Source organism: Protopterus annectens, chromosome 15.part0 (assembly GCF_019279795.1).
Source record: "Protopterus annectens isolate FY-2018-M chromosome 15.part0, PAN1.0, whole genome shotgun sequence".
NCBI classification, from domain to species: domain Eukaryota; kingdom Metazoa; phylum Chordata; order Ceratodontiformes; family Protopteridae; genus Protopterus; species Protopterus annectens.
In genome coordinates, this window is record NC_056749.1 from 780,217,577 (window position 1) to 780,224,948 (window position 7,372).

Sequence of the window (7,372 nt, forward strand, 5' to 3'; positions counted from 1 at the left end):
CCATCTACCCCCACAAACCTCCATGGATTTACCCAGCTTATTGCATCCCCTGCTAGAACTGATAAAATATCCAAGTGTCAGTCCCTTTTGGACTGGGTTCTTTTATCCAATCCCTCACTCACATTCCAAGTAGGCTGTCTGCCAGACAGCCTTAGCAACCATCAGCCTATCTTCCTTCTTAGAAGAAGAATTCACCAAATTAACCAGACAACCTTTAGAATAGTCAGAAACAAAAATAACTTTAAACCAGGTGACTTTATAAATGCCCTAAAATGTTGTGACTGGAAAACCACTAACACAACTATCTCTAGATGAGGCAGTACACTACTTTAACACATCCTTCTTACAAATATTAAACCATTATGCACCCACCAAAACCATTAGAATAAAATCAAAGTATAGTCCCTGACTAACTAGGGCAACTAAATCCATTCTCCAAGACAGGGACAAAGCATTGATACAATGTCACAAAAACAGAAGCCACTCTACAAAATAAAACTACTCAGAACTCCGTAATAAAGCCAAGAAACTCGTTAAACTGGACAACATTAATTACTACCAAAATCTCCAGGAAAAATATATTCACAACCCTCAAAAATTCTATGCCACTATAAACTCCATACTTCAGCTAGGAAAATCTGCAACCCCTACACCAGCAACAGTAAATAACCTTGATAATATCCACACTCAATTCAACAAATATTTCACTGAAACAGTTCAGACCCTTGCAAAAACCCAAACTAAAAGTGGCTGCAACGACTTACCCTCCACACAAGATAACACAATCTCACAAGATAACAACCCCCACTTTTGGTTACACCCAGTGCCTATCAAATCTATTTTAAAGCTCCTCCACAAGCTTAAGCCACCCACCCTGACCACAGACAACTTACCAGTGGAATACCTACAGCGAGTTGCAGAAGCCATAGCCTATCCTTTTGTTAGCCACCCACCCTGGCCACAGATAACTTACCAGTGGAATAGCTACAGCAAGCTGTAGAAGCCATAGCCTGACCTGTTGTTAGCCACCCACCCTGGCCACAGACAACTTACCAGTGGAATACCTACAGCGAGCTGCAGAAGCCATAGCCTATCCTATTGTTAGCCACTCACCCTGGCCACAGACAACTTACCAGTGGAATATCTACAGCGAGCTGCAGAAGCCATAGCCTATCCTGTTGCTATTCTAATAAATAGATCAATAGCAGAATGTAAGGTATCTACTATATGGAAAATCTTCCATATAATACCACTGCACAAGGGTGGCAACTCCTTCAAATTATATAACTACCGACCTACTGCAATTTTATCTCCCTTAACCAAAAATACTTGAAAGAGTTGTTCACACATAACTAATGAACCACCTTCTAAAAAACAATCTGCTACCCAAATATCAGCCCAGCTTTAGACCGTTGCACAGCACCACCACAGCTCTAATGTCCTATACCAACACAATCAACCACCACAGAAACAAGGGATAACTAGTTTCTGCCATTTTTCTAGACCTGTTTACAGCTTTTGATACGGTCAACCATAATAAACTCCTTAATACACTATCCACCCTAAACATCAGCACCCCCTCTATCTCATGGTTTAAAGACTACCTGACAGGGCTCCAACAAACAGTAAAATGGCAGAACCAACTATCGTCTCTCTTACCAGTGTCCTTAGGAGTCCCTCAGGGCTCCATTCTTGGCCCGCTACTCTTCTCTCCGTTTACCAATCAGTTCACTTCTTCCACACCCAATGCCTCAGTAGTACAATATGCTGACAACACCACCCTCATATGTGCAGCCCAGACATTAGATGATCTTCACCCCCTAACCCAAAACTGCTTCTCACTAGCCAAGACCTGATTCACTAATTCCCAGCTTATCCTAAACCCAAACGAAACAAAACTTCTTATTTTTGGACATTGTATACCCCCACCCATGTGACAACTTTACCATAATGTCCAAGAACAAAACCATGATCACCCCCACCTCTCATACTAAACTCTTAGGTGTAGAAATAAACAACAACCTCAGATTTGACATTCATATAGCCCAAACTATCAAGAAAGTTTACAAAAAACTTGGACTCCTCTATCAGAACAAACCATTTCTCACTAGACACACTACAATCACTATAGCCAAGACAGATCTGTTGTTCACCCTCCCCTATGCATCCCCAATACTAACTAACCTTCACAAATCTGACCTAAACAAATTAGAATCTTGATATAACAAGATTGCTAGATTTGCTACTGAGACCCTATATAGGACCCATCACAGTGTAGCTCTCAAACAACTAAATTGGCTTGAGCTGCTTCATCTACTGAAACTCAATTAATTATAATTGGCACACAAACTATACTACTACCTAGCTAAAACCCCAGCACTCCAGAACCTAATTATACCTTATTCTATGACAAGAACCTTAAGGTCTAGTACCCAGAACTACCTAGATATCATCAAACATAATACCGAAGCTGGGAAATCTCTCCTGACCTACTCAGTTTCAAAAGCATGGAATACAGTACCTGGCCACCTGACTTCCAATACCACCACAGCACAATTTAAGAAGCTCCTCAAGGCACACTATATGAATACCTGGTTATGCTCCTGGGACTCCCCGGGATAAACAACCACTTAACAATCTGTTCCTCATCTTAACCACTTAACAATCTGTTCTGCGTCTTAATCCAGTATGCCTTACTATTTCTTTCTCTATCTTCAGTACTAACCCATCTGTTTCTTGTTGGATCCACAAATCCAGATTTTTACCCATTTAACCAACCAGAAACCCTGATTTAACTTTACCCTCTAAACATTATGTTTACTAATCAACTCTGTTTTACTTTTCCAACCCATTTTGCTCAGTAGACAGTGATGCTGCTCCACAACTACTAGTTAGTAACAACCAAACTAGCCACAACATCTCAGCTATTTCACTGTCTCACCCTTCTTACTTACTAACATTTCTTCTCCTGACTGGCTACAATATCCCACACCACCAAAAGGAGAGCAGCATACTATGTATCTCCCCAAATATTGTGATAAGTCTTGGCCCGTCTAAGTGTGATTCTATAGTATCATCAACATTATGTGGAGAATTTATATTATTTTTTACCATGGACTATATGGAATTATCTTCTAAACTTTCTTGTCTTTATTACTGTGTATTGTCTGACTTTTACTATGTTATAACTTGATATCCACTCTCAAAGTGTTCGCTGATTTCTTTCTGTTCATTATTATGTATTTTTGTACTGTATGTATTTTTTATGTAATCGTATGCATTTTATCTGGAGCCTTTCTCCCCAGGCCTCTGTTTAAAAAAAGACGTGTGTCCAGTCAGACTTTTCCCAGTAAACAAATGTAAAATAAAATAAATAATGTAGGGTAGTAATACAAAATGCCTTCCAGTTGTGCATTGTTTAATGACTAAGAAATCTTTTAAAGCTTATAACTTCATGTCGGAGAATATTTCTGATTTGCTTTCTACTTTGGAATTGCAAACAAATGTAAAATATCTGTTATGCAGCTTTGAACTGGCTGCTATAAAAATATTTTGAGTAACTTTCCAAATGTTAATTGTAAAGGCTGCCTTAAACATTTGGCAGAAAGTTCAGTCATTAGGCTTGTCATCTTTGCATGGATCTTCTGTTCACTTTCAACTTTCTATAAAGAAATTAATTGCTTTGTCTTTTTTAAGAAAAGGTGAAGTTATTCCTGCATTTAACAAATTAAGCAAGACATTTCCAGTAGAGGGAAAAGATATTCTGACATACTTTGCTGAAGTTTATTTAATAGGTCATTCACTAAAGTACAAACATGAAAATCTAGTCTTTCTCACTTTCCTCCAATGTATCCAATACAATTTTGTAATATTTCTTGCTTAAATGTGTTGTGTTTGTCACGTACATAGAACTATGTGGAGGGATGGCATTGGAGGGTTCGATGTCTACTTGGAAAGAAAGTTTCAGATATTCCAATTGTAGTGTCTCTACTGGTGCAAGAACAGACTAGAGTGGATGAGATGCATTTGCAACTTTTGACTGGATGCCCTGCTTCATCTAAAAATGTAAAGCTATAGCACAGCATCAATGTCTGTAGACTTTCACTGAATACAAAAATAAATATGATGGTGAATCACATTTGAAAGCAGTAGCTCTCGTATTAAAGGTTTAAACATCCGTATTAAATAAGCCTTTTGCATCAGTCACTATTTGTTTTTTAAAGTCACATTTTTTTGGAAATGTAGGTTTATTAATGAAGAACAGATTTCAAAGTTAAGGGTGATTCACATGTCAGAAGCTTTGTGTTACTAAAGCCGCAGACGATGTTATTGGATTTATTATTTACAGTTTATTGTCACAGCATATTTAACGTTCATTGTGTTGGCCAAGTAAAACAATTTGATGAATTTAAATTCGATGTTTAGGTCATTTGCTGAATATCAACTTCGACAATTAGGGTTTGATGATTAGTTATCTGATAAAATAAAAGTTTAATGAAGTAATATAGACCCATTGTCTTATGCCTTTGCAAGTTCAAGGTAGGCAGCATGTACTGTTATGCCCTCTGTAGCTTTAGGAGGCATGACCTGTCCTTGATGAAACCAGTGTTTGAAGATTTCTTATGTCTTTGTTTATCAGGTCCACAATTGTTCTTTCCATGGTCTTGCATATAAGACTAATCAAACTTAATGGTCTGTAGTTCCCTGGGTCTATTAATAGTCTGCCTTTGTGTAGTGGGATAACTGTTACAGTCCTCCATTCCCTAGGGATGAGGCCTGTATGGAGGCTGTGGCTGAACAGAGGTTCTAGTGGGCCTGACAGGTCATTCGTAGGCATCCTGGGATTTTATCAGGATCTTTTGAAGTAGTGTTTTAGCTGGGGAGTGCAGTGAAGACCTGTTCTTTACTGATAGTTGTGGAGAAATGGTACAGAGTGTTTCTTGGGTAGGGACTGGGGGTGATTTGGGGGTGAAATTGAAACTGACGGTATTGGCCAGCAAATTTGCTATATGCTCTGATTTGTTATTGGCAGTTCCATTTACTAATAGTTCTGCACACCGTTGGGTGGTCCCTTTAAGGTTGTGTACATAACTGACAAATGCCTAATGGTTATCCTTAGCCTGGGAGGCTATCTTTGCCCCAAAGTTGACTTTGGTGGACTTGATTATGTCTTCTGAGTTGCTTATTGAGACTGATGATGGAATCTTTTGACTTTTGGACAAAGTGCTTCTTACTTTTGGACAGGATTTTTTTTCTTTATTTTGTTGTACAGCTTGGAGTCCAACAAGTGGGCTTGTTTTTGTAGTTTGTCCTAAGTTTATTTTGGTTTGATACTGCTGTTTCTATCAGTTATTTACATGCTTGTACAGGTTTTCTGTAAACATTTCCACATAGGCCACCATGTTCTCTGAGTTTTTTTTTGGGGGGGGAGGGTGGCTTGGAATTTAGCTATGTTATCACTTTATAGGAGGTAGTTCACCTTGGAAATGTTCTTAAAGATTCTGGAGTTTGCTGGGAGTTCAGCCTTTATATTTATTTTATGGGTTACTGCTTTGTGATCTGATCTGACCAGTGACACAAGGGAGTGTTCAATGTTCCTCATATTTGTGATTACTATATGCAGGATATTTGCACCCCTAGTAGGTGCGCAGACAGGCTTTTCCAGGGTTTTTGCATTGACAAAATCCAGGAATCTTTGAGTCTACATTTTAGTGGTTTTTCATGTATCTCAGTTTATACTGGGAACATTGAAATTACCCATGAATATGGTGTTGGGCTGAATTGTATGTGACTCCAGTACATTCGAGTATGTGGTATGGTTATCCTGGGTCATAGATGGGGACCTATAGCTAGCAAGGATATAGTACTGGACTTTACTTAAGGTTATTTGGACATGGAGTAGCTCAAGCATGTCATACTGTCTGATCAATCTTTAGGTGTGCCTACTTTTTTTGTTTGTAGATTGATATAACTCCAGCTTTTTTCCCCTTTTTGAATGGTAACTGGTCTAAATGTGTGGAAGGCATTATAACCTTGTACTGCTGAGGTGCCTTCCACTGCTTTAAACCATGCCTCAGTCACTGGACAGATGTCAACACTCTCCAGATTAAGGAGCGCTTCCAGGGAGTGGAGCTTTTTGTTGAGACACTTAGCATTAAGCAGTAACACATTTATCTTATCATGTGTTGAATTTACTATGTTGGAAGGTTTATCAGATTGGCGTTGCCTAAAAAAAGGCACTATGGGGTGGATAATGTTTGGCCAATATCCAAAACCCTAGTGAGAACAAGTGCAGACTATCCCTGGCAAAGCAGCGTGGTCTGTCAGTCATGTCCTCCCAAGCTAGCAAATATTGGACCCCATAGAATGATGCCAGTAATTAAGTCAATTATTAGAGGCAATAATCTTCTGTTTATATTGTGGTATCATCCTTGGAGGAGGTAGAATGGTGTTCAGGCTCATACCTGCTGGGGACACATAATCTGAAAGCTATATCATACCTCTCTTCATATAGTCCAGGGAGGTATGTCTCAGGTCATTATCACCCACTGAACTATGACAGAGTCACACTGCTACTTGCGGTTCAGTGTCTTGAGTGCATGTGTGATTTGGCAGTTCCTTGCCCTGATAGGTAACTGACCGTGACTGTCTCCTTGCTCAGCCTAGTGATGGGGAGCATCAGTGTGTCTCACAATAGAGTCTTCACTGACCAATATATTGGGTGGTGTGTTGCAATTTGCCTTAGGACTTAGAGACAGAAACATTGCGATATGTGGTTGTATGAATCCTGTGGAGTGTTGTCTCTGTAGAGTGCTTGAAAGGCTACTGAGGGAAGCATATAGGTTGCCTTTGAGGTTTGGGTAGATTGCATTTAAGAGCCTCACCATAAGTGAGTTTATGTGTATGATCCATAGTAGGTGTAGTCTGTGTGTATTACTGGCAATCTGTTTGGTGATATCAGTGTCTGTATGTGCCTCCAAAGACATGTAATTGCATATTTTGCATACTGTCGCAGTCTACTTAAGATTAAGATGGTTATCAGTAAACATGAGATAATTGCTACATTGTCTTGGGATGCCCATTTCTACCTGGCTTACTATGGACACAGGAAGAAAGTGCACATCTATGGCTGTGGATCCTCTTTTTGTGATCAGTGGGGGAATGCACTCTGGGCTTGAAGTTGTTGGGCTGGGAGGAGAGGTATAGGATTGATGTAAAACAATATTCTCAGGGTAGTGCTTCTCAGCAGCAAACTAACTGCTCTACACTAGCTAGATACCTGAGAAAATAACAGAGGAAGTTTTATTTGGAAAATAACAACTCTAGGTGCCTGTTTTTATACAGAGCACTATAAACCACTGCTGCACAGCAG